Source organism: Oncorhynchus gorbuscha, unplaced genomic scaffold, assembly GCF_021184085.1.
Source record: "Oncorhynchus gorbuscha isolate QuinsamMale2020 ecotype Even-year unplaced genomic scaffold, OgorEven_v1.0 Un_scaffold_1948, whole genome shotgun sequence".
In the NCBI taxonomy this organism is placed as follows: domain Eukaryota; kingdom Metazoa; phylum Chordata; class Actinopteri; order Salmoniformes; family Salmonidae; genus Oncorhynchus; species Oncorhynchus gorbuscha.
Genome location: NW_025746591.1, coordinates 7,150 through 31,589, shown reverse-complemented (window position 1 = coordinate 31,589; position 24,440 = coordinate 7,150).

The following is a 24,440-nucleotide window of genomic DNA, read 5'->3' as shown; positions in this document are numbered from 1 at the left end:
GGACCTTTTTTGGAACACCATTTTTTTGTCTTACTGAGATTTACTGTCAGGGCCCAGGTCTGACAGAATCAGTGCAGAATATCTAGGTGCTGCTGTAGGCCCTCCTTGGTAGGGGACAGAAGCCCCAGATCATCAGCAAACAGTAGACATTTTACTTCATATTCTAGTCGGGTGAGGCCGGGTGCTGCAGACTGTTCTAGTGCCATCGCCAATTTGTTCATATATAGGTTGAAGAGGGTGGGGCTTAAGCTGCATCCCTGTCTCACGCCCCGGCCCTGTGGAAAGAAATGTGTCAGTGTTTGTGTAGATGGATTTTATAATGTCTTTTGTTTTTCCCCCAACACCACTTTCCATCAGTTTGTATAGCAGACCCTCATGCCAAATTGAGTCAAAAGCATTTTTTTTAAATCAACAAAGCACAAGAATAATTTGTTTTGGTTTGTTTGTTTGTCAATTAGGGTGTGCAGGGTGAATACGTGGTCTGTTGTACGGTAATTTGGTAAAAAGCCAATTTGACATTTGCTCAGTACATTGTTTTCATTGAGGAAATGTAAGAGTATGCTGTTAATGATAATGCAGAGGATTTTTCCAAAGTTGCTGTTGACGCGTCTCCTCTCTCTCTCTGTCTCTCTGTCTCTCCGTCTCTCTGTCTCTGTCTCTGTCTCTCTCTGTCTCTCTCTCTCTCTCTCTCTCTCTCTCTCTCTCTCTCTCTCTCTCTCTCTCTCTCTCTCTCTCTCTCTCTCTCTCTCTCTCTCTCTCTCTCTCTCTCTCTCTCTCTCTCTCTCTCTCTCTCTCTCTCTCTCTCTCTCTCTCTCCTCAGCCCTCTATTCATCCTCTCCTCCTTTATTATTCATGTGTTAAACCCCCCAGCTCCCGGCCCAGAACGCCTTTGGCTGTCTGCGCTGTGCCGTAGGATGTTAACACATGTAATCCCTTTATTAACGAACACACACACACACACACACACACACACACACACACACACACACACACACACACACACACACACACACACACACACACACACACACACACACACACACACACACACACACACACACACACACACACACACACACACACACACACACACACACACACACACACACACAGAGACACGCACGGTGATGCTGACGCTTCCTCCAGGGACACAGGGCGCATACTCCCCTTAGGGATTAGTCCAGGAAGAGGGGAGGGGCTGATGGGTAAACGGCTCCGTTCAAGAGACTCTCCACAGTTTCAAAGCCCCCACTTGAAAACCCAGCAGTGGGCGTTAACTGAGGGTTAGTCGCGGGTCCTACAGCACTGACTGACTCAGTCTCTGAGTAAAGCACATTGTAGAGCCTCTATATTCTCCAATTATGCTACTGACTGACTGAAATTCATGAATTTAAAATTGTCAAAGAGGATTTTCTCAATTCATGGTTAAGAATTTCAATCCACTTCCTATATTGATTTCCTTTACCATTGGTATCTATGTATTTACCCTGCTACTGGTCAATATTACTCCTGTTTACATAAATAATGTACAGTATATAACCACTAGCATATTATAATAAGTATTTCAGCCAGGTCACCCGTGATGCAAGTCAGTATTTGACGTCTATCCATGACTGAAGACGTTGAGAGATGATGTGGAGACTGGCCACTAGGGGCAACAGTGAGTGCACTTACCTTCAAGTCGCAAATATGAATTTTCACAAATTCTGCTGCCTCAGTTTGTATGATGGCAATTTGCCTATACTCCAGAATGTTATGAAGAGTGATCAGATGAATTGAAATTAATTGCAAAGTCCCTTTGCCATGCAAATGGACTGAATCCCCCAACAAACATTTCCACTGCATTTCAGCCTTGCCACAAAAGGACCAGCTGACATCATGTCAGTGATTCTCTCGTTAACACAGATGTGAGTGTTGACGAGGACAAGGCTCTGTCATGCTGATTGAGTTAGAATAACAGACTGGAAGCTTCAAAAGGAGGGTGGTGCTTGGAATCATTGTTCTTCCTCTGTCAATCATGGTTACCTGCAAGGAAACACGAGCTGGCTAGTATTTTACTGTTCATATGACAACACTGTTGGGTAGAGCTGGCTAGTATTTTACTGTTCATATGACAACACTGTTGAGTAGAGCTGGATAGTATTTTACTGTTCATATGACAACACTGTTGTGTAGAGCTGGATAGTATTTTACTGTTCATATGACAACACTGTTGAGTAGAGCTGGATAGTATTTTACTGTTCATATGACAACACTGTTGTGTAGAGCTGGATAGTATTTTACTGTTCATATGACAACACTGTTGGGTAGAGCTGGCTAGTATTTTACTGTTCATATGACAACACTGTTGAGTAGAGCTGGCTAGTATTTTACTGTTCATATGACAACACTGTTGAGTAGAGCTGGATAGTATTTTACTGTTCATATGACAACACTGTTGAGTAGAGCTGGCTAGTATTTTACTGAGCAGATGACTACAACATTTCCACTTGACCTGTGTGGTTCTAGTCACAAAAACACTTCATTGTAGTATGTAAAGTGTGTGTGACAGATGCCTTGTCCGTCTGTGTGTGTATCTGTGTGTGCGGGTGTGTGATTGTGTAGCAAACCACGATGACGCAACAGCATCTTGAATTCACTGAAGTATGATTTAAACTGAAGAGGATTATGGAGACAGCGTCATCCCTACATTAAGCCAAGTGGTGATGTGAGGGTTCCACTATGCCTTCCCTTTACTTCCTGTCAGACCACACACACACACACACACACACACACACACACACACACACACACACACACACACACACACACACACACACACACACACACACACACACACACACACACACACACACACACACACACACACACACACACACACACACACACACACACACACACACACACACACACACACACATGGAGCATGAGGAGAGACACAGGCTGATTTGGGTTTGGCTATCTGCTACATCCCAAATGGCACCCTATTCCCTATATTGATCCCCCATAGGGCTCTGGGCAAAAGTAGTGCACATAGGGAATAAGATGTCATTTGGGATGCAGATTCTCTGTGTGCACTGCTCGGCCTGCATGCTGGCCTCATTGGGTTTCAGGTTCTGTGGATTCATCCGGACAAAGAAAATCAAAAGAAACCAGAGATCAAGGACGTTGAAAATTTGTGACACATTTCTAGAGTAGGGGCTCGTCTTGGTCCTGTTTCAAACAGCCTCGGTCTGAGTGGTAGTGGCTCGTCTTGGTCCTGTTTCAGCCTTGGTCTGAGTGGTAGTGACTCGTCTTGGTCCTGTTTCAAACAGCCTTGGTCTGAGTGGTAGTGGCTCGTCTTGGTCCTGTTTCAAACAGCCTTGGTCTGAGTGGTAGTGGCTCGTCTTGGTCCTGTTTCAAACAGCCTTGGTCTGAGTGGTAGTGGCTCGTCTTGGTCCTGTTTCAAACAGCCTTGGTCTGAGTGGTAGTGACTCGTCTTGGTCCTGTTTCAAACAGCCTTGGTCTGAGTGGTAGTGGCTCGTCTTGGTCCTGTTTCAAACAGCCTTGGTCTGAGTGGTAGTGGCTCGTCTTGGTCCTGTTTCAAACAGCCTTGGTCTGAGTGGTAGTGGCTCGTCTTGGTCCTGTTTCAAACAGCCTTGGTCTGAGTGGTAGTGGCTCGTCTTGGTCCTGTTTCAAACAGCCTTGGTCTGAGTGGTAGTGGCTCGTCTTGGTCCTGTTTCAAACAGCCTTGGTCTGAGTGGTAGTGGCTCGTCTTGGTCCTGTTTCAAACAGCCTCGGTCTGAGTGGTAGTGGCTCGTCTTGGTCCTGTTTCAAACAGCCTTGGTCTGAGTGGTAGTGGCTCGTCTTGGTCCTGTTTCAAACAGCCTTGGTCTGAGTGGTAGTGGCTCGTCTTGGTCCTGTTTCAAACAGCCTTGGTCTGAGTGGTAGTGACTCGTCTTGGTCCTGTTTCAAACAGCCTTGGTCTGAGTGGTAGTGGCTCGTCTTGGTCCTGTTTCAAACAGCCTTGGTCTGAGTGGTAGTGACTCGTCTTGGTCCTGTTTCAAACAGCCTTGGTCTGAGTGGTAGTGGCTCGTCTTGGTCCTGTTTCAAACAGCCTTGGTCTGAGTGGTAGTGGCTCGTCTTGGTCCTGTTTCAAACAGCCTTGGTCTGAGTGGTAGTGGCTCGTCTTGGTCCTGTTTCAAACAGCCTTGGTCTGAGTGGTAGTGGCTCGTCTTGGTCCTGTTTCAAACAGCCTTGGTCTGAGTGGTAGTGGCTCGTCTTGGTCCTGTTTCAAACAGCCTTGGTCTGAGTGGTAGTGGCTCGTCTTGGTCCTGTTTCAAACAGCCTTGGTCTGAGTGGTAGTGGCTCGTCTTGGTCCTGTTTCAAACAGCCTTGGTCTGAGTGGTAGTGGCTCGTCTTGGTCCTGTTTCAAACAGCCTTGGTCTGAGTGGTAGTGGCTCGTCTTGGTCCTGTTTCAAACAGCCTTGGTCTGAGTGGTAGTGGCTCGTCTTGGTCCTGTTTCAAACAGCCTTGGTCTGAGTGGTAGTGGCTCGTCTTGGTCCTGTTTCAAACAGCCTTGGTCTGAGTGGTAGTGGCTCATCTTGGTCCTGTTTCAAACAGCCTTGGTCTGAGTGGTAGTGGCTCGTCTTGGTCCTGTTTCAAACAGCCTTGGTCTGAGTGGTAGTGACTCATCTTGGTCCTGTTTCAAACAGCCTTGGTCTGAGTGGTAGTGGCTCGTCTTGGTCCTGTTTCAAACAGCCTTCGTCTGAGTGGTAGTGACTCGTCTTGGTCCTGTTTCAAACAGCCTTGGTCTGAGTGGTAGTGGACTCGTCTTGGTCCTGTTTCAAACAGCCTTGGTCTGAGTGGTAGTGGCTCGTCTTGGTCCTGTTTCAAACAGCCTTGGTCTGAGTGGTAGTGGCTCGTCTTGGTCCTGTTTCAAACAGCCTTGGTCTGAGTGGTAGTGGCTCGTCTTGGTCCTGTTTCAAACAGCCTTGGTCTGAGTGGTAGTGGCTCGTCTTGGTCCTGTTTCAAACAGCCTCGGTCTGAGTGGTAGTGGCTCGTCTTGGTCCTGTTTCAAACAGCCTCGGTCTGAGTGGTAGTGGCTCGTCTTGGTCCTGTTTCAAACAGCCTTGGTCTGAGTGGTAGTGGCTCGTCTTGGTCCTGTTTCAAACAGCCTTGGTCTGAGTGGTAGTGGCTCGTCTTGGTCCTGTTTCAAACAGCCTTGGTCTGAGTGGTAGTGGCTCGTCTTGGTCCTGTTTCAAACAGCCTTGGTCTGAGTGGTAGTGGCTCGTCTTGGTCCTGTTTCAAACAGCCTTGGTCTGAGTGGTAGTGGCTCGTCTTGGTCCTGTTTCAAACAGCCTTGGTCTGAGTGGTAGTGGCTCGTCTTGGTCCTGTTTCAAACAGCCTTGGTCTGAGTGGTAGTGGCTCGTCTTGGTCCTGTTTCAAACAGCCTTGGTCTGAGTGGTAGTGGCTCGTCTTGGTCCTGTTTCAAACAGCCTTGGTCTGAGTGGTAGTGGCTCGTCTTGGTCCTGTTTCAAACAGCCTTGGTCTGAGTGGTAGTGGCTCGTCTTGGTCCTGTTTCAAACAGCCTTGGTCTGAGTGGTAGTGGCTCGTCTTGGTCCTGTTTCAAACAGCCTTGGTCTGAGTGGTAGTGGCTCGTCTTGGTCCTGTTTCAAACAGCCTTGGTCTGAGTGGTAGTGGCTCGTCTTGGTCCTGTTTCAAACAGCCTTGGTCTGAGTGGTAGTGGCTCGTCTTGGTCCTGTTTCAAACAGCCTTGGTCTGAGTGGTAGTGGCTCGTCTTGGTCCTGTTTCAAACAGCCTTGGTCTGAGTGGTAGTGGCTCGTCTTGGTCCTGTTTCAAACAGCCTTGGTCTGAGTGGTAGTGGCTCGTCTTGGTCCTGTTTCAAACAGCAGCCTTGGTCTGAGTGGTAGTGGCTCGTCTTGGTCCTGTTTCAAACAGCCTTGGTCTGAGTGGTAGTGGCTCGTCTTGGTCCTGTTTCAAACAGCCTTGGTCTGAGTGGTAGTGGCTCGTCTTGGTCCTGTTTCAAACAGCCTTGGTCTGAGTGGTAGTGGCTCGTCTTGGTCCTGTTTCAAACAGCCTTGGTCTGAGTGGTAGTGGCTCGTCTTGGTCCTGTTTCAAACAGCCTTGGTCTGAGTGGTAGTGGCTCGTCTTGGTCCTGTTTCAAACAGCCTTGGTCTGAGTGGTAGTGGCTCGTCTTGGTCCTGTTTCAAACAGCCTTGGTCTGAGTGGTAGTGGCTCGTCTTGGTCCTGTTTCAAACAGCCTTGGTCTGAGTGGTAGTGGCTCGTCTTGGTCCTGTTTCAAACAGCCTTGGTCTGAGTGGTAGTGGCTCGTCTTGGTCCTGTTTCAAACAGCCTTGGTCTGAGTGGTAGTGGCTCGTCTTGGTCCTGTTTCAAACAGCCTTGGTCTGAGTGGTAGTGGCTCGTCTTGGTCCTGTTTCAAACAGCCTTGGTCTGAGTGGTAGTGGCTCGTCTTGGTCCTGTTTCAAACAGCCTTGGTCTGAGTGGTAGTGGCTCGTCTTGGTCCTGTTTCAAACAGCCTTGGTCTGAGTGGTAGTGGCTCGTCTTGGTCCTGTTTCAAACAGCCTTGGTCTGAGTGGTAGTGGCTCGTCTTGGTCCTGTTTCAAACAGCCTTGGTCTGAGTGGTAGTGGCTCGTCTTGGTCCTGTTTCAAACAGCCTTGGTCTGAGTGGTAGTGGCTCGTCTTGGTCCTGTTTCAAACAGCCTTGGTCTGAGTGGTAGTGGCTCGTCTTGGTCCTGTTTCAAACAGCCTTGGTCTGAGTGGTAGTGGCTCGTCTTGGTCCTGTTTCAAACAGCCTTGGTCTGAGTGGTAGTGGCTCGTCTTGGTCCTGTTTCAAACAGCCTTGGTCTGAGTGGTAGTGGCTCGTCTTGGTCCTGTTTCAAACAGCCTTGGTCTGAGTGGTAGTGGCTCGTCTTGGTCCTGTTTCAAACAGCCTTGGTCTGAGTGGTAGTGGCTCGTCTTGGTCCTGTTTCAAACAGCCTTGGTCTGAGTGGTAGTGGCTCGTCTTGGTCCTGTTTCAAACAGCCTTGGTCTGAGTGGTAGTGGCTCGTCTTGGTCCTGTTTCAAACAGCCTTGGTCTGAGTGGTAGTGGCTCGTCTTGGTCCTGTTTCAAACAGCCTTGGTCTGAGTGGTAGTGGCTCGTCTTGGTCCTGTTTCAAACAGCCTTGGTCTGAGTGGTAGTGGCTCGTCTTGGTCCTGTTTCAAACAGCCTTGGTCTGAGTGGTAGTGGCTCGTCTTGGTCCTGTTTCAAACAGCCTTGGTCTGAGTGGTAGTGGCTCGTCTTGGTCCTGTTTCAAACAGCCTTGGTCTGAGTGGTAGTGGCTCGTCTTGGTCCTGTTTCAAACAGCCTTGGTCTGAGTGGTAGTGGCTCAAACAGCCTTGGTCTGAGTGGTAGTGATTTCTCTTGGTCCTGTTTCAAACAGCCTTGGTCTGAGTGGTAGTGGCTCGTCTTGGTCCTGTTTCAAACAGCCTTGGTCTGAGTGGTAGTGGCTCGTCTTGGTCCTGTTTCAAACAGCCTTGGTCTGAGTGGTAGGGGCTCATCTTGGTCCTGTTTCAGCCTTGGTCTGAGTGGTAGTGGCTCGTCTTGGTCCTGTTTCAAACAGCCTTCGTCTGAGTGGTAGTGGCTCGTCTTGGTCCTGTTTCAGCCTTGGTCTGAGTGGTAGTGGCTCGTCTTGGTCCTGTTTCAAACAGCCTTGGTCTGAGTGGTAGTGGCTCGTCTTGGTCCTGTTTCAGCCTTGGTCTGAGTGGTAGTGGCTCGTCTTGGTCCTGTTTCAAACAGCCTTGGTCTGAGTGGTAGTGGCTCGTCTTGGTCCTGTTTCAGCCTTGGTCTGAGTGGTAGTGGCTCGTCTTGGTCCTGTTTCAAACAGCCTTGGTCTGAGTGGTAGTGGCTCGTCTTGGTCCTGTTTCAAACAGCCTTGGTCTGAGTGGTAGTGGCTCGTCTTGGTCCTGTTTCAAACAGCCTTGGTCTGAGTGGTAGTGGCTCGTCTTGGTCCTGTTTCAAACAGCCTTGGTCTGAGTGGTAGTGGCTCGTCTTGGTCCTGTTTCAAACAGCCTTGGTCTGAGTGGTAGTGGCTCGTCTTGGTCCTGTTTCAAACAGCCTTGGTCTGAGTGGTAGTGGCTCGTCTTGGTCCTGTTTCAGCCTTGGTCTGAGTGGTAGTGGCTCGTCTTGGTCCTGTTTCAAACAGCCTTGGTCTGAGTGGTAGTGGCTCGTCTTGGTCCTGTTTCAAACAGCCTTGGTCTGAGTGGTAGTGGCTCGTCTTGGTCCTGTTTCAAACAGCCTTGGTCTGAGTGGTAGTGGCTCGTCTTGGTCCTGTTTCAAACAGCCTTGGTCTGAGTGGTAGTGGCTCGTCTTGGTCCTGTTTCAAACAGCCTTGGTCTGAGTGGTAGTGGCTCGTCTTGGTCCTGTTTCAAACAGCCTTGGTCTGAGTGGTAGTGGCTCGTCTTGGTCCTGTTTCAAACAGCCTTGGTCTGAGTGGTAGTGGCTCGTCTTGGTCCTGTTTCAAACAGCCTTGGTCTGAGTGGTAGTGGCTCGTCTTGGTCCTGTTTCAAACAGCCTTGGTCTGAGTGGTAGTGGCTCGTCTTGGTCCTGTTTCAAACAGCCTTGGTCTGAGTGGTAGTGGCTCGTCTTGGTCCTGTTTCAAACAGCCTTGGTCTGAGTGGTAGTGGCTCGTCTTGGTCCTGTTTCAAACAGCCTTGGTCTGAGTGGTAGTGGCTCGTCTTGGTCCTGTTTCAAACAGCCTTGGTCTGAGTGGTAGTGGCTCGTCTTGGTCCTGTTTCAAACAGCCTTGGTCTGAGTGGTAGTGGCTCGTCTTGGTCCTGTTTCAAACAGCCTTGGTCTGAGTGGTAGTGGCTCGTCTTGGTCCTGTTTCAAACAGCCTTGGTCTGAGTGGTAGTGGCTCGTCTTGGTCCTGTTTCAAACAGCCTTGGTCTGAGTGGTAGTGGCTCGTCTTGGTCCTGTTTCAAACAGCCTTGGTCTGAGTGGTAGTGGCTCGTCTTGGTCCTGTTTCAAACAGCCTTGGTCTGAGTGGTAGTGGCTCGTCTTGGTCCTGTTTCAAACAGCCTTGGTCTGAGTGGTAGTGGCTCGTCTTGGTCCTGTTTCAAACAGCCTTGGTCTGAGTGGTAGTGGCTCGTCTTGGTCCTGTTTCAGCCTTGGTCTGAGTGGTAGTGGCTCGTCTTGGTCCTGTTTCAAACAGCCTTCGTCTGAGTGGTAGTGGCTCGTCTTGGTCCTGTTTCAGCCTTGGTCTGAGTGGTAGGGGCTCGTCTTGGTCCTGTTTCAAACAGCCTCGGTCTGAGTGGTAGTGGCTCGTCTTGGTCCTGTTTCAGCCTTGGTCTGAGTGGTAGTGGTTCGTCTTGGTCCTGTTTCAAACAGCCTTGGTCTGAGTGGTAGTGGCTCGTCTTGGTCCTGTTTCAAACAGCCTTGGTCTGAGTGGTAGTGGCTCGTCTTGGTCCTGTTTCAAACAGCCTTGGTCTGAGTGGTAGTGGCTCGTCTTGGTCCTGTTTCAAACAGCCTTGGTCTGAGTGGTAGTGGCTCGTCTTGGTCCTGTTTCAAACAGCCTTGGTCTGAGTGGTAGTGGCTCGTCTTGGTCCTGTTTCAAACAGCCTTGGTCTGAGTGGTAGGGCTCGTCTTGGTCCTGTTTCAGCCTTGGTCTGAGTGGTAGTGGCTCGTCTTGGTCCTGTTTCAAACAGCCTTGGTCTGAGTGGTAGTGGCTCGTCTTGGTCCTGTTTCAAACAGCCTTGGTCTGAGTGGTAGTGGCTCGTCTTGGTCCTGTTTCAAACAGCCTTGGTCTGAGTGGTAGTGGCTCGTCTTGGTCCTGTTTCAAACAGCCTTGGTCTGAGTGGTAGTGGCTCGTCTTGGTCCTGTTTCAAACAGCCTTGGTCTGAGTGGTAGTGGCTCGTCTTGGTCCTGTTTCAAACAGCCTTGGTCTGAGTGGTAGTGGCTCGTCTTGGTCCTGTTTCAAACAGCCTTGGTCTGAGTGGTAGTGGCTCGTCTTGGTCCTGTTTCAAACAGCCTTGGTCTGAGTGGTAGTGGCTCGTCTTGGTCCTGTTTCAGCCTTGGTCTGAGTGGTAGTGGCTCGTCTTGGTCCTGTTTCAAACAGCCTTGGTCTGAGTGGTAGTGGCTCGTCTTGGTCCTGTTTCAGCCTTGGTCTGAGTGGTAGTGGCTCGTCTTGGTCCTGTTTCAAACAGCCTTGGTCTGAGTGGTAGTGGCTCGTCTTGGTCCTGTTTCAAACAGCCTTGGTCTGAGTGGTAGTGGCTCGTCTTGGTCCTGTTTCAAACAGCCTTGGTCTGAGTGGTAGTGGCTCGTCTTGGTCCTGTTTCAAACAGCCTTGGTCTGAGTGGTAGTGGCTCGTCTTGGTCCTGTTTCAAACAGCCTTGGTCTGAGTGGTAGTGGCTCGTCTTGGTCCTGTTTCAAACAGCCTTGGTCTGAGTGGTAGTGGCTCGTCTTGGTCCTGTTTCAGCCTTGGTCTGAGTGGTAGTGGCTCGTCTTGGTCCTGTTTCAAACAGCCTTGGTCTGAGTGGTAGTGGCTCGTCTTGGTCCTGTTTCAAACAGCCTTGGTCTGAGTGGTAGTGGCTCGTCTTGGTCCTGTTTCAAACAGCCTTGGTCTGAGTGGTAGTGGCTCGTCTTGGTCCTGTTTCAAACAGCCTTGGTCTGAGTGGTAGTGGCTCGTCTTGGTCCTGTTTCAAACATCCTTGGTCTGAGTGGTAGTGGCTCGTCTTGGTCCTGTTTCAAACAGCCTTGGTCTGAGTGGTAGTGGCTCGTCTTGGTCCTGTTTCAAACAGCCTTGGTCTGAGTGGTAGTGGCTCGTCTTGGTCCTGTTTCAAACAGCCTTGGTCTGAGTGGTAGTGGCTCGTCTTGGTCCTGTTTCAAACAGCCTTGGTCTGAGTGGTAGTGGCTCGTCTTGGTCCTGTTTCAAACAGCCTTGGTCTGAGTGGTAGTGGCTCGTCTTGGTCCTGTTTCAAACAGCCTTGGTCTGAGTGGTAGTGGCTCGTCTTGGTCCTGTTTCAAACAGCCTTGGTCTGAGTGGTAGTGGCTCGTCTTGGTCCTGTTTCAAACAGCCTTGGTCTGAGTGGTAGTGGCTCGTCTTGGTCCTGTTTCAAACAGCCTTGGTCTGAGTGGTAGTGGCTCGTCTTGGTCCTGTTTCAAACAGCCTTGGTCTGAGTGGTAGTGGCTCGTCTTGGTCCTGTTTCAAACAGCCTTGGTCTGAGTGGTAGTGGCTCGTCTTGGTCCTGTTTCAAACAGCCTTGGTCTGAGTGGTAGTGGCTCGTCTTGGTCCTGTTTCAAACAGCCTTGGTCTGAGTGGTAGTGGCTCGTCTTGGTCCTGTTTCAAACAGCCTTGGTCTGAGTGGTAGTGGCTCGTCTTGGTCCTGTTTCAAACAGCCTTGGTCTGAGTGGTAGTGGCTCGTCTTGGTCCTGTTTCAAACAGCCTTGGTCTGAGTGGTAGTGGCTCGTCTTGGTCCTGTTTCAAACAGCCTTGGTCTGAGTGGTAGTGGCTCGTCTTGGTCCTGTTTCAAACAGCCTTGGTCTGAGTGGTAGTGGCTCGTCTTGGTCCTGTTTCAAACAGCCTTGGTCTGAGTGGTAGTGGCTCGTCTTGGTCCTGTTTCAAACAGCCTTGGTCTGAGTGGTAGTGGCTCGTCTTGGTCCTGTTTCAAACAGCCTTGGTCTGAGTGGTAGTGGCTCGTCTTGGTCCTGTTTCAAACAGCCTTGGTCTGAGTGGTAGGGGTCGTCTTGGTCCTGTTTCAAACAGCCTCGGTCTGAGTGGTAGTGACTCGTCTTGGTCCTGTTTCAAACAGCCTTCGTCTGAGTGGTAGGGGCTCGTCTTGGTCCTGTTTCAGCCTTGGTCTGAGTGGTAGTGGCTCGTCTTGGTCCTGTTTCAAACAGCCTTGGTCTGAGTGGTAGTGGCTCGTCTTGGTCCTGTTTCAGCCTTGGTCTGAGTGGTAGGGGCTCGTCTTGGTCCTGTTTCAAACAGCCTTGGTCTGAGTGGTAGTGGCTCGTCTTGGTCCTGTTTCAAACAGCCTTGGTCTGAGTGGTAGTGGCTCGTCTTGGTCCTGTTTCAAACAGCCTTGGTCTGAGTGGTAGTGGCTCGTCTTGGTCCTGTTTCAAACAGCCTTGGTCTGAGTGGTAGTGGCTCGTCTTGGTCCTGTTTCAGCCTTGGTCTGAGTGGTAGTCTTGGTCCTGTTTCAGCCTTGGTCTGAGTGGTAGTGGCTCGTCTTGGTCCTGTTTCAAACAGCCTTGGTCTGAGTGGTAGTGGCTCGTCTTGGTCCTGTTTCAGCCTTGGTCTGAGTGGTAGTGGCTCGTCTTGGTCCTGTTTCAAACAGCCTTGGTCTGAGTGGTAGTGGCTCGTCTTGGTCCTGTTTCAGCCTTGGTCTGAGTGGTAGTGGCTCGTCTTGGTCCTGTTTCAAACAGCCTTGGTCTGAGTGGTAGTGGCTCGTCTTGGTCCTGTTTCAGCCTTGGTCTGAGTGGTAGTGGCTCGTCTTGGTCCTGTTTCAAACAGCCTTGGTCTGAGTGGTAGTGGCTCGTCTTGGTCCTGTTTCAAACAGCCTTGGTCTGAGTGGTAGTGGCTCGTCTTGGTCCTGTTTCAAACAGCCTTGGTCTGAGTGGTAGTGGCTCGTCTTGGTCCTGTTTCAAACAGCCTTGGTCTGAGTGGTAGTGGTTCGTCTTGGTCCTGTTTCAAACAGCCTTGGTCTGAGTGGTAGTGGCTCGTCTTGGTCCTGTTTCAAACAGCCTTGGTCTGAGTGGTAGTGGCTCGTCTTGGTCCTGTTTCAGCCTTGGTCTGAGTGGTAGTGGCTCGTCTTGGTCCTGTTTCAAACAGCCTTGGTCTGAGTGGTAGTGGCTCGTCTTGGTCCTGTTTCAAACAGCCTTGGTCTGAGTGGTAGTGGCTCGTCTTGGTCCTGTTTCAAACAGCCTTGGTCTGAGTGGTAGTGGCTCGTCTTGGTCCTGTTTCAAACAGCCTTGGTCTGAGTGGTAGTGGCTCGTCTTGGTCCTGTTTCAAACAGCCTTGGTCTGAGTGGTAGTGGCTCGTCTTGGTCCTGTTTCAAACAGCCTTGGTCTGAGTGGTAGTGGCTCGTCTTGGTCCTGTTTCAAACAGCCTTGGTCTGAGTGGTAGTGGCTCGTCTTGGTCCTGTTTCAAACAGCCTTGGTCTGAGTGGTAGTGGCTCGTCTTGGTCCTGTTTCAAACAGCCTTGGTCTGAGTGGTAGTGGCTCGTCTTGGTCCTGTTTCAAACAGCCTTGGTCTGAGTGGTAGTGGCTCGTCTTGGTCCTGTTTCAAACAGCCTTGGTCTGAGTGGTAGTGGCTCGTCTTGGTCCTGTTTCAAACAGCCTTGGTCTGAGTGGTAGTGGCTCGTCTTGGTCCTGTTTCAGCCTTGGTCTGAGTGGTAGTGGCTCGTCTTGGTCCTGTTTCAAACAGCCTTGGTCTGAGTGGTAGTGGCTCGTCTTGGTCCTGTTTCAAACAGCCTTGGTCTGAGTGGTAGTGGCTCGTCTTGGTCCTGTTTCAGCCTTGGTCTGAGTGGTAGTGGCTCGTCTTGGTCCTGTTTCAAACAGCCTTGGTCTGAGTGGTAGTGGCTCGTCTTGGTCCTGTTTCAAACAGCCTTGGTCTGAGTGGTAGTGGCTCGTCTTGGTCCTGTTTCAAACAGCCTTGGTCTGAGTGGTAGTGGCTCGTCTTGGTCCTGTTTCAGCCTTGGTCTGAGTGGTAGTGGCTCGTCTTGGTCCTGTTTCAAACAGCCTTGGTCTGAGTGGTAGTGGCTCGTCTTGGTCCTGTTTCAGCCTTGGTCTGAGTGGTAGTGGCTCGTCTTGGTCCTGTTTCAAACAGCCTTGGTCTGAGTGGTAGTGGCTCGTCTTGGTCCTGTTTCAGCCTTGGTCTGAGTGGTAGTGGCTCGTCTTGGTCCTGTTTCAAACAGCCTTGGTCTGAGTGGTAGTGGCTCGTCTTGGTCCTGTTTCAGCCTTGGTCTGCGAGTGGTAGTGGCTCGTCTTGGTCCTGTTTCAAACAGCCTTGGTCTGAGTGGTAGTGGCTCGTCTTGGTCCTGTTTCAAACAGCCTTGGTCTGAGTGGTAGTGGCTCGTCTTGGTCCTGTTTCAAACAGCCTTGGTCTGAGTGGTAGTGGCTCGTCTTGGTCCTGTTTCAAACAGCCTTGGTCTGAGTGGTAGTGGCTCGTCTTGGTCCTGTTTCAAACAGCCTTGGTCTGAGTGGTAGTGGCTCGTCTTGGTCCTGTTTCAAACAGCCTTGGTCTGAGTGGTAGTGGCTCGTCTTGGTCCTGTTTCAGCCTTGGTCTGAGTGGTAGTGGCTCGTCTTGGTCCTGTTTCAAACAGCCTTGGTCTGAGTGGTAGTGGCTCGTCTTGGTCCTGTTTCAAACAGCCTTGGTCTGAGTGGTAGTGGCTCGTCTTGGTCCTGTTTCAAACAGCCTTGGTCTGAGTGGTAGTGGCTCGTCTTGGTCCTGTTTCAAACAGCCTTGGTCTGAGTGGTAGTGGCTCGTCTTGGTCCTGTTTCAAACAGCCTTGGTCTGAGTGGTAGTGGCTCGTCTTGGTCCTGTTTCAAACAGCCTTGGTCTGAGTGGTAGTGGCTCGTCTTGGTCCTGTTTCAAACAGCCTTGGTCTGAGTGGTAGTGGCTCGTCTTGGTCCTGTTTCAAACAGCCTTGGTCTGAGTGGTAGTGGCTCGTCTTGGTCCTGTTTCAGCCTTGGTCTGAGTGGTAGTGGCTCGTCTTGGTCCTGTTTCAAACAGCCTTGGTCTGAGTGGTAGTGGCTCGTCTTGGTCCTGTTTCAGCCTTGGTCTGAGTGGTAGTGGCTCGTCTTGGTCCTGTTTCAAACAGCCTTGGTCTGAGTGGTAGTGGCTCGTCTTGGTCCTGTTTCAAACAGCCTTGGTCTGAGTGGTAGTGGCTCGTCTTGGTCCTGTTTCAAACAGCCTTGGTCTGAGTGGTAGTGGCTCGTCTTGGTCCTGTTTCAAACAGCCTTGGTCTGAGTGGTAGTGGCTCGTCTTGGTCCTGTTTCAAACAGCCTTGGTCTGAGTGGTAGTGGCTCGTCTTGGTCCTGTTTCAAACAGCCTTGGTCTGAGTGGTAGTGGCTCGTCTTGGTCCTGTTTCAGCCTTGGTCTGAGTGGTAGTGGCTCGTCTTGGTCCTGTTTCAAACAGCCTTGGTCTGAGTGGTAGTGGCTCGTCTTGGTCCTGTTTCAAACAGCCTTGGTCTGAGTGGTAGTGGCTCGTCTTGGTCCTGTTTCAAACAGCCTTGGTCTGAGTGGTAGTGGCTCGTCTTGGTCCTGTTTCAAACAGCCTTGGTCTGAGTGGTAGTGGCTCGTCTTGGTCCTGTTTCAAACAGCCTTGGTCTGAGTGGTAGTGGCTCGTCTTGGTCCTGTTTCAGCCTTGGTCTGAGTGGTAGTGGCTCGTCTTGGTCCTGTTTCAAACAGCCTTGGTCTGAGTGGTAGTGGCTCGTCTTGGTCCTGTTTCAAACAGCCTTGGTCTGAGTGGTAGTGTGGTAGTGGCTCGTCTTGGTCCTGTTTCAAACAGCCTTGGTCTGAGTGGTAGTGGCTCGTCTTGGTCCTGTTTCAGCCTTGGTCTGAGTGGTAGTGGCTCGTCTTGGTCCTGTTTCAGCCTTGGTCTGAGTGGTAGTGGCTCGTCTTGGTCCTGTTTCAGCCTTGGTCTGAGTGGTAGTGGCTCGTCTTGGTCCTGTTTCAAACAGCCTTGGTCTGAGTGGTAGTGGCTCGTCTTGGTCCTGTTTCAAACAGCCTTGGTCTGAGTGGTAGTGGCTCGTCTTGGTCCTGTTTCAAACAGCCTTGGTCTGAGTGGTAGTGGCTCGTCTTGGTCCTGTTTCAAACAGCCTTGGTCTGAGTGGTAGTGGCTCGTCTTGGTCCTGTTTCAAACAGCCTTGGTCTGAGTGGTAGTGGCTCGTCTTGGTCCTGTTTCAAACAGCCTTGGTCTGAGTGGTAGTGGCTCGTCTTGGTCCTGTTTCAAACATCCTTGGTCTGAGTGGTAGTGGCTCGTCTTGGTCCTGTTTCAGCCTTGGTCTGAGTGGTAGTGGCTCGTCTTGGTCCTGTTTCAAACAGCCTTGGTCTGAGTGGTAGTGGCTCGTCTTGGTCCTGTTTCAAACAGCCTTGGTCTGAGTGGTAGTGGCTCGTCTTGGTCCTGTTTCAAACAGCCTTGGTCTGAGTGGTAGTGGCTCGTCTTGGTCCTGTTTCAAACAGCCTTGGTCTGAGTGGTAGTGGCTCGTCTTGGTCCTGTTTCAAACAGCCTTGGTCTGAGTGGTAGTGGCTCGTCTTGGTCCTGTTTCAAACAGCCTTGGTCTGAGTGGTAGTGGCTCGTCTTGGTCCTGTTTCAAACAGCCTTGGTCTGAGTGGTAGTGGCTCGTCTTGGTCCTGTTTCAGCCTTGGTCTGAGTGGTAGTGGCTCGTCTTGGTCCTGTTTCAAACAGCCTTGGTCTGAGTGGTAGTGGCTCGTCTTGGTCCTGTTTCAAACAGCCTTGGTCTGAGTGGTAGTGGCTCGTCTTGGTCCTGTTTCAAACAGCCTTGGTCTGAGTGGTAGTGGCTCGTCTTGGTCCTGTTTCAAACAGCCTTGGTCTGAGTGGTAGTGGCTCGTCTTGGTCCTGTTTCAGCCTTGGTCTGAGTGGTAGTGGCTCGTCTTGGTCCTGTTTCAAACAGCCTTGGTCTGAGTGGTAGTGGCTCGTCTTGGTCCTGTTTCAAACAGCCTTGGTCTGAGTGGTAGTGGCTCGTCTTGGTCCTGTTTCAAACAGCCTTGGTCTGAGTGGTAGTGGCTCGTCTTGGTCCTGTTTCATCCTTGGTCTGAGTGGTAGTGGCTCGTCTTGGTCCTGTTTCAGCCTTGGTCTGAGTGGTAGTGGCTCGTCTTGGTCCTGTTTCAAACAGCCTTGGTCTGAGTGGTAGTGGCTCGTCTTGGTCCTGTTTCAGCCTTGGTCTGAGTGGTAGTGGCTCGTCTTGGTCCTGTTTCAAACAGCCTTGGTCTGAGTGGTAGTGGCTCATCTTGGTCCTGTTTCAGCCTTGGTCTGAGTGGTAGTGGCTCGTCTTGGTCCTGTTTCAGCCTTGGTCTGAGTGGTAGTGGCTCGTCTTGGTCCTGTTTCAGCCTTGGTCTGAGTGGTAGTGGCTCGTCTTGGTCCTGTTTCAGCCTTGGTCTGAGTGGTAGTGGCTCGTCTTGGTCCTGTTTCAGCCTTGGTCTGAGTGGTAGTGGCTCGTCTTGGTCCTGTTTCAAACAGCCTTGGTCTGAGTGGTAGTGGCTCGTCTTGGTCCTGTTTCATCCTTGGTCTGAGTGGTAGTGGCTCGTCTTGGTCCTGTTTCAAACATCCTTGGTCTGAGTGGTAGTGACTCATCTTGGTCCTGTTTCAGCCTTGGTCTGAGTGGTAGTGGCTCGTCTTGGTCCTGTTTCAGCCTTGGTCTGAGTGGTAGTGGCTCGTCTTGGTCCTGTTTCAGCCTTGGTCTGAGTGGTAGTGGCTCGTCTTGGTCCTGTTTCAAACAGCCTTGGTCTGAGTGGTAGTGGCTCGTCTTGGTCCTGTTTCAAACAGCCTTGGTCTGAGTGGTAGTGGCTCGTCTTGGTCCTGTTTCAGCCTTGGTCTGAGTGGTAGTGGCTCGTCTTGGTCCTGTTTCAGCCTTGGTCAGTGGCTCGTCTTGGTCTGTTTCAAACAGCCTTGGTCTAGTGGCTCGTCTTGGTCCTGTTTCAAACAGCCTTGGTCTGAGTGGTAGTGGCTCGTCTTGGTCCTGTTTCAAACAGCCTTGGTCTGAGTGGTAGTGGCTCGTCTTGGTCCTGTTTCAAACAGCCTTGGTCTGAGTGGTAGTGGCTCGTCTTGGTCCTGTTTCAGCCTTGGTCTGAGTGGTAGTGGCTCGTCTTGGTCCTGTTTCAGCCTTGGTCTGAGTGGTAGTGGCTCTGTCTTGGTCCTGTTTCAACAGCCTTGGTCTGAGTGGTAGTGGCTCGTCTTGGTCCTGTTTCAGCCTTGGTCTGAGTGGTAGTGGCTCGTCTTGGTCCTGTTTCAAACAGCCTTGGTCTGAGTGGTAGTGGCTCGTCTTGGTCCTGTTTCAAACAGCCTTGGTCTGAGTGGTAGTGGCTCGTCTTGGTCCTGTTTCAAACAGCCTTGGTCTGAGTGGTAGTGGCTCGTCTTGGTCCTGTTTCAAACAGCCTTGGTCTGAGTGGTAGTGGCTCGTCTTGGTCCTGTTTCAAACAGCCTTGGTCTGAGTGGTAGTGGCTCGTCTTGGTCCTGTTTCAAACAGCCTTGGTCTGAGTGGTAGTGGCTCGTCTTGGTCCTGTTTCAAACAGCCTTGGTCTGAGTGGTAGTGGCTCGTCTTGGTCCTGTTTCAAACAGCCTTGGTCTGAGTGGTAGTGGCTCGTCTTGGTCCTGTTTCAAACAGCCTTGGTCTGAGTGGTAGTGGCTCGTCTTGGTCCTGTTTCAGCCTTGGTCTGAGTGGTAGTGGCTCGTCTTGGTCCTGTTTCAAACAGCCTTGGTCTGAGTGGTAGTGGCTCGTCTTGGTCCTGTTTCAGCCTTGGTCTGAGTGGTAGTGGCTCATCTTGGTCCTGTTTCAGCCTTGGTCTGAGTGGTAGTGGCTCGTCTTGGTCCTGTTTCAAACAGCCTTGGTCTGAGTGGTAGTGGCTCGTCTTGGTCCTGTTTCAAACAGCCTTGGTCTGAGTGGTAGTGGCTCGTCTTGGTCCTGTTTCAAACAGCCTTGGTCTGAGTGGTAGGGGCTCATCTTGGTCCTGTTTCAGCCTTGGTCTGAGTGGTAGTGGCTCGTCTTGGTCCTGTTTCAAACAGCCTTCGTCTGAGTGGTAGGGGCTCGTCTTGGTCCTGTTTCAGCCTTGGTCTGAGTGGTAGGGGCTCGTCTTGGTCCTGTTTCAAACAGCCTTGGTCTGAGTGGTAGTGGCTCGTCTTGGTCCTGTTTCAGCCTTGGTCTGAGTGGTAGTGGCTCGTCTTGGTCCTGTTTCAAACAGCCTTGGTCTGAGTGGTAGTGGCTCGTCTTGGTCCTGTTTCAGCCTTGGTCTGAGTGGTAGTGGCTCGTCTTGGTCCTGTTTCAAACAGCCTTGGTCTGAGTGGTAGTGGCTCGTCTTGGTCCTGTTTCAAACAGCCTTGGTCTGAGTGGTAGTGGCTCGTCTTGGTCCTGTTTCAAACAGCCTTGGTCTGAGTGGTAGTGGCTCGTCTTGGTCCTGTTTCAAACAGCCTTGGTCTGAGTGGTAGTGGCTCGTCTTGGTCCTGTTTCAAACAGCCTTGGTCTGAGTGGTAGTGGCTCGTCTTGGTCCTGTTTCAAACAGCCTTGGTCTGAGTGGTAGTGGCTCGTCTTGGTCCTGTTTCAGCCTTGGTCTGAGTGGTAGTGGCTCGTCTTGGTCCTGTTTCAAACAGCCTTGGTCTGAGTGGTAGTGGCTCGTCTTGGTCCTGTTTCAAACAGCCTTGGTCTGAGTGGTAGTGGCTCGTCTTGGTCCTGTTTCAAACAGCCTTGGTCTGAGTGGTAGTGGCTCGTCTTGGTCCTGTTTCAAACAGCCTTGGTCTGAGTGGTAGTGGCTCGTCTTGGTCCTGTTTCAAACAGCCTTGGTCTGAGTGGTAGTGGCTCGTCTTGGTCCTGTTTCAAACAGCCTTGGTCTGAGTGGTAGTGGCTCGTCTTGGTCCTGTTTCAAACAGCCTTGGTCTGAGTGGTAGTGGCTCGTCTTGGTCCTGTTTCAAACAGCCTTGGTCTGAGTGGTAGTGGCTCGTCTTGGTCCTGTTTCAGCCTTGGTCTGAGTGGTAGTGGCTCGTCTTGGTCCTGTTTCAAACAGCCTTGGTCTGAGTGGTAGTGGCTCGTCTTGGTCCTGTTTCAGCCTTGGTCTGAGTGGTAGTGGCTCGTCTTGGTCCTGTTTCAAACAGCCTTGGTCTGAGTGGTAGTGGCTCGTCTTGGTCCTGTTTCAAACAGCCTTGGTCTGAGTGGTAGTGGCTCGTCTTGGTCCTGTTTCAAACAGCCTTGGTCTGAGTGGTAGTGGCTCGTCTTGGTCCTGTTTCAAACAGCCTTGGTCTGAGTGGTAGTGGCTCGTCTTGGTCCTGTTTCAAACAGCCTTGGTCTGAGTGGTAGTGGCTCGTCTTGGTCCTGTTTCAAACAGCCTTGGTCTGAGTGGTAGTGGCTCGTCTTGGTCCTGTTTCAAACAGCCTTGGTCTGAGTGGTAGTGGCTCGTCTTGGTCCTGTTTCAAACAGCCTTGGTCTGAGTGGTAGTGGCTCGTCTTGGTCCTGTTTCAAACAGCCTTGGTCTGAGTGGTAGTGGCTCGTCTTGGTCCTGTTTCAAACAGCCTTGGTCTGAGTGGTAGTGGCTCGTCTTGGTCCTGTTTCAAACAGCCTTGGTCTGAGTGGTAGTGGCTCGTCTTGGTCCTGTTTCAAACAGCCTTGGTCTGAGTGGTAGTGGCTCGTCTTGGTCCTGTTTCAAACAGCCTTGGTCTGAGTGGTAGTGGCTCGTCTTGGTCCTGTTTCAAACAGCCTTGGTCTGAGTGGTAGTGGCTCGTCTTGGTCCTGTTTCAAACAGCCTTGGTCTGAGTGGTAGTGGCTCGTCTTGGTCCTGTTTCAAACAGCCTTGGTCTGAGTGGTAGTGGCTCGTCTTGGTCCTGTTTCAAACAGCCTTGGTCTGAGTGGTAGTGGCTCGTCTTGGTCCTGTTTCAAACAGCCTTGGTCTGAGTGGTAGTGGCTCGTCTTGGTCCTGTTTCAAACAGCCTTGGTCTGAGTGGTAGTGGCTCGTCTTGGTCCTGTTTCAAACAGCCTTGGTCTGAGTGGTAGTGGCTCGTCTTGGTCCTGTTTCAAACAGCCTTGGTCTGAGTGGTAGTGGCTCGTCTTGGTCCTGTTTCAAACAGCCTTGGTCTGAGTGGTAGTGGCTCGTCTTGGTCCTGTTTCAAACAGCCTTGGTCTGAGTGGTAGTGGCTCGTCTTGGTCCTGTTTCAAACAGCCTTGGTCTGAGTGGTAGTGGCTCGTCTTGGTCCTGTTTCAAACAGCCTTGGTCTGAGTGGTAGTGGCTCGTCTTGGTCCTGTTTCAAACAGCCTTGGTCTGAGTGGTAGTGGCTCGTCTTGGTCCTGTTTCAGCCTTGGTCTGAGTGGTAGTGGCTCGTCTTGGTCCTGTTTCAAACAGCCTTGGTCTGAGTGGTAGTGGCTCGTCTTGGTCCTGTTTCAAACAGCCTTGGTCTGAGTGGTAGTGGCTCGTCTTGGTCCTGTTTCAAACAGCCTTGGTCTGAGTGGTAGTGGCTCGTCTTGGTCCTGTTTCATCCTTGGTCTGAGTGGTAGTGGCTCGTCTTGGTCCTGTTTCAGCCTTGGTCTGAGTGGTAGTGGCTCGTCTTGGTCCTGTTTCAAACAGCCTTGGTCTGAGTGGTAGTGGCTCGTCTTGGTCCTGTTTCAGCCTTGGTCTGAGTGGTAGTGGCTCGTCTTGGTCCTGTTTCAAACATCCTTGGTCTGAGTGGTAGTGGCTCGTCTTGGTCCTGTTTCAGCCTTGGTCTGAGTGGTAGTGGCTCGTCTTGGTCCTGTTTCAGCCTTGGTCTGAGTGGTAGTGGCTCGTCTTGGTCCTGTTTCAGCCTTGGTCTGAGTGGTAGTGGCTCGTCTTGGTCCTGTTTCAGCCTTGGTCTGAGTGGTAGTGGCTCGTCTTGGTCCTGTTTCAGCCTTGGTCTGAGTGGTAGTGGCTCGTCTTGGTCCTGTTTCAAACAGCCTTGGTCTGAGTGGTAGTGGCTCGTCTTGGTCCTGTTTCAGCCTTGGTCTGAGTGGTAGTGGCTCGTCTTGGTCCTGTTTCAAACAGCCTTGGTCTGAGTGGTAGTGGCTCATCTTGGTCCTGTTTCAGCCTTGGTCTGAGTGGTAGTGGCTCGTCTTGGTCCTGTTTCAGCCTTGGTCTGAGTGGTAGTGGCTCGTCTTGGTCCTGTTTCAGCCTTGGTCTGAGTGGTAGTGGCTCGTCTTGGTCCTGTTTCAAACAGCCTTGGTCTGAGTGGTAGTGGCTCGTCTTGGTCCTGTTTCAAACAGCCTTGGTCTGAGTGGTAGTGGCTCGTCTTGGTCCTGTTTCAGCCTTGGTCTGAGTGGTAGTGGCTCGTCTTGGTCCTGTTTCAAACAGCCTTGGTCTGAGTGGTAGTGGCTCGTCTTGGTCCTGTTTCAAACAGCCTTGGTCTGAGTGGTAGTGGCTCGTCTTGGTCCTGTTTCAAACAGCCTTGGTCTGAGTGGTAGTGGCTCGTCTTGGTCCTGTTTCAAACAGCCTTGGTCTGAGTGGTAGTGGCTCGTCTTGGTCCTGTTTCAAACAGCCTTGGTCTGAGTGGTAGTGGCTCGTCTTGGTCCTGTTTCATCCTTGGTCTGAGTGGTAGTGGCTCGTCTTGGTCCTGTTTCAGCCTTGGTCTGAGTGGTAGTGGTTCGTCTTGGTCCTGTTTCAAACAGCCTTGGTCTGAGTGGTAGTGGCTCGTCTTGGTCCTGTTTCATCCTTGGTCTGAGTGGTAGTGGCTCGTCTTGGTCCTGTTTCAAACATCCTTGGTCTGAGTGGTAGTGGCTCATCTTGGTCCTGTTTCAGCCTTGGTCTGAGTGGTAGTGGCTCGTCTTGGTCCTGTTTCAGCCTTGGTCTGAGTGGTAGTGGCTCGTCTTGGTCCTGTTTCAGCCTTGGTCTGAGTGGTAGTGGCTCGTCTTGGTCCTGTTTCATCCTTGGTCTGAGTGGTAGTGGCTCGTCTTGGTCCTGTTTCAGCCTTGGTCTGAGTGGTAGTGGCTCGTCTTGGTCCTGTTTCAAACAGCCTTGGTCTGAGTGGTAGTGGCTCGTCTTGGTCCTGTTTCATCCTTGGTCTGAGTGGTAGTGGCTCGTCTTGGTCCTGTTTCAAACATCCTTGGTCTGAGTGGTAGTGACTCATCTTGGTCCTGTTTCAGCCTTGGTCTGAGTGGTAGTGGCTCGTCTTGGTCCTGTTTCAGCCTTGGTCTGAGTGGTAGTGGCTCGTCTTGGTCCTGTTTCAGCCTTGGTCTGAGTGGTAGTGGCTCGTCTTGGTCCTGTTTCAAACAGCCTTGGTCTGAGTGGTAGTGGCTCGTCTTGGTCCTGTTTCAAACAGCCTTGGTCTGAGTGGTAGTGGCTCGTCTTGGTCCTGTTTCATCCTTGGTCTGAGTGGTAGTGGCTCGTCTTGGTCCTGTTTCAGCCTTGGTCTGAGTGGTAGTGGCTCGTCTTGGTCCTGTTTCAAACAGCCTTGGTCTGAGTGGTAGTGGCTCGTCTTGGTCCTGTTTCATCCTTGGTCTGAGTGGTAGTGGCTCGTCTTGGTCCTGTTTCAAACATCCTTGGTCTGAGTGGTAGTGGACTCATCTTGGTCCTGTTTCAGCCTTGGTCTGAGTGGTAGTGGCTCGTCTTGGTCCTGTTTCAGCCTTGGTCTGAGTGGTAGTGGCTCGTCTTGGTCCTGTTTCAGCCTTGGTCTGAGTGGTAGTGGCTCGTCTTGGTCCTGTTTCATCCTTGGTCTGAGTGGTAGTGGCTCGTCTTGGTCCTGTTTCAGCCTTGGTCTGAGTGGTAGTGGCTCGTCTTGGTCCTGTTTCAAACAGCCTTGGTCTGAGTGGTAGTGGCTCGTCTTGGTCCTGTTTCATCCTTGGTCTGAGTGGTAGTGGCTCGTCTTGGTCCTGTTTCAAACATCCTTGGTCTGAGTGGTAGTGGACTCATCTTGGTCCTGTTTCAGCCTTGGTCTGAGTGGTAGTGGCTCGTCTTGGTCCTGTTTCAGCCTTGGTCTGAGTGGTAGTCTTGGTCCTGTTTCAGCCTTGGTCTGAGTGGTAGTGGCTCGTCTTGGTCCTGTTTCATCCTTGGTCTGAGTGGTAGTGGCTCGTCTTGGTCCTGTTTCAGCCTTGGTCTGAGTGGTAGTGGCTCGTCTTGGTCCTGTTTCATCCTTGGTCTGAGTGGTAGTGGCTCGTCTTGGTCCTGTTTCAAACAGCCTTGGTCTGAGTGGTAGTGGCTCGTCTTGGTCCTGTTTCAAACAGCCTTGGTCTGAGTGGTAGTGGCTCGTCTTGGTCCTGTTTCAAACAGCCTTGGTCTGAGTGGTAGTGGCTCGTCTTGGTCCTGTTTCAAACAGCCTTGGTCTGAGTGGTAGTGGCTCGTCTTGGTCCTGTTTCATCCTTGGTCTGAGTGGTAGTGGCTCGTCTTGGTCCTGTTTCAGCCTTGGTCTGAGTGGTAGTGGCTCGTCTTGGTCCTGTTTCAAACAGCCTTGGTCTGAGTGGTAGTGGCTCGTCTTGGTCCTGTTTCAGCCTTGGTCTGAGTGGTAGTGGCTCGTCTTGGTCCTGTTTCAAACATCCTTGGTCTGAGTGGTAGTGGCTCGTCTTGGTCCTGTTTCAGCCTTGGTCTGAGTGGTAGTGGCTCGTCTTGGTCCTGTTTCAGCCTTGGTCTGAGTGGTAGTGGCTCGTCTTGGTCCTGTTTCAGCCTTGGTCTGAGTGGTAGTGGCTCGTCTTGGTCCTGTTTCATCCTTGGTCTGAGTGGTAGTGGCTCGTCTTGGTCCTGTTTCAGCCTTGGTCTGAGTGGTAGTGGCTCGTCTTGGTCCTG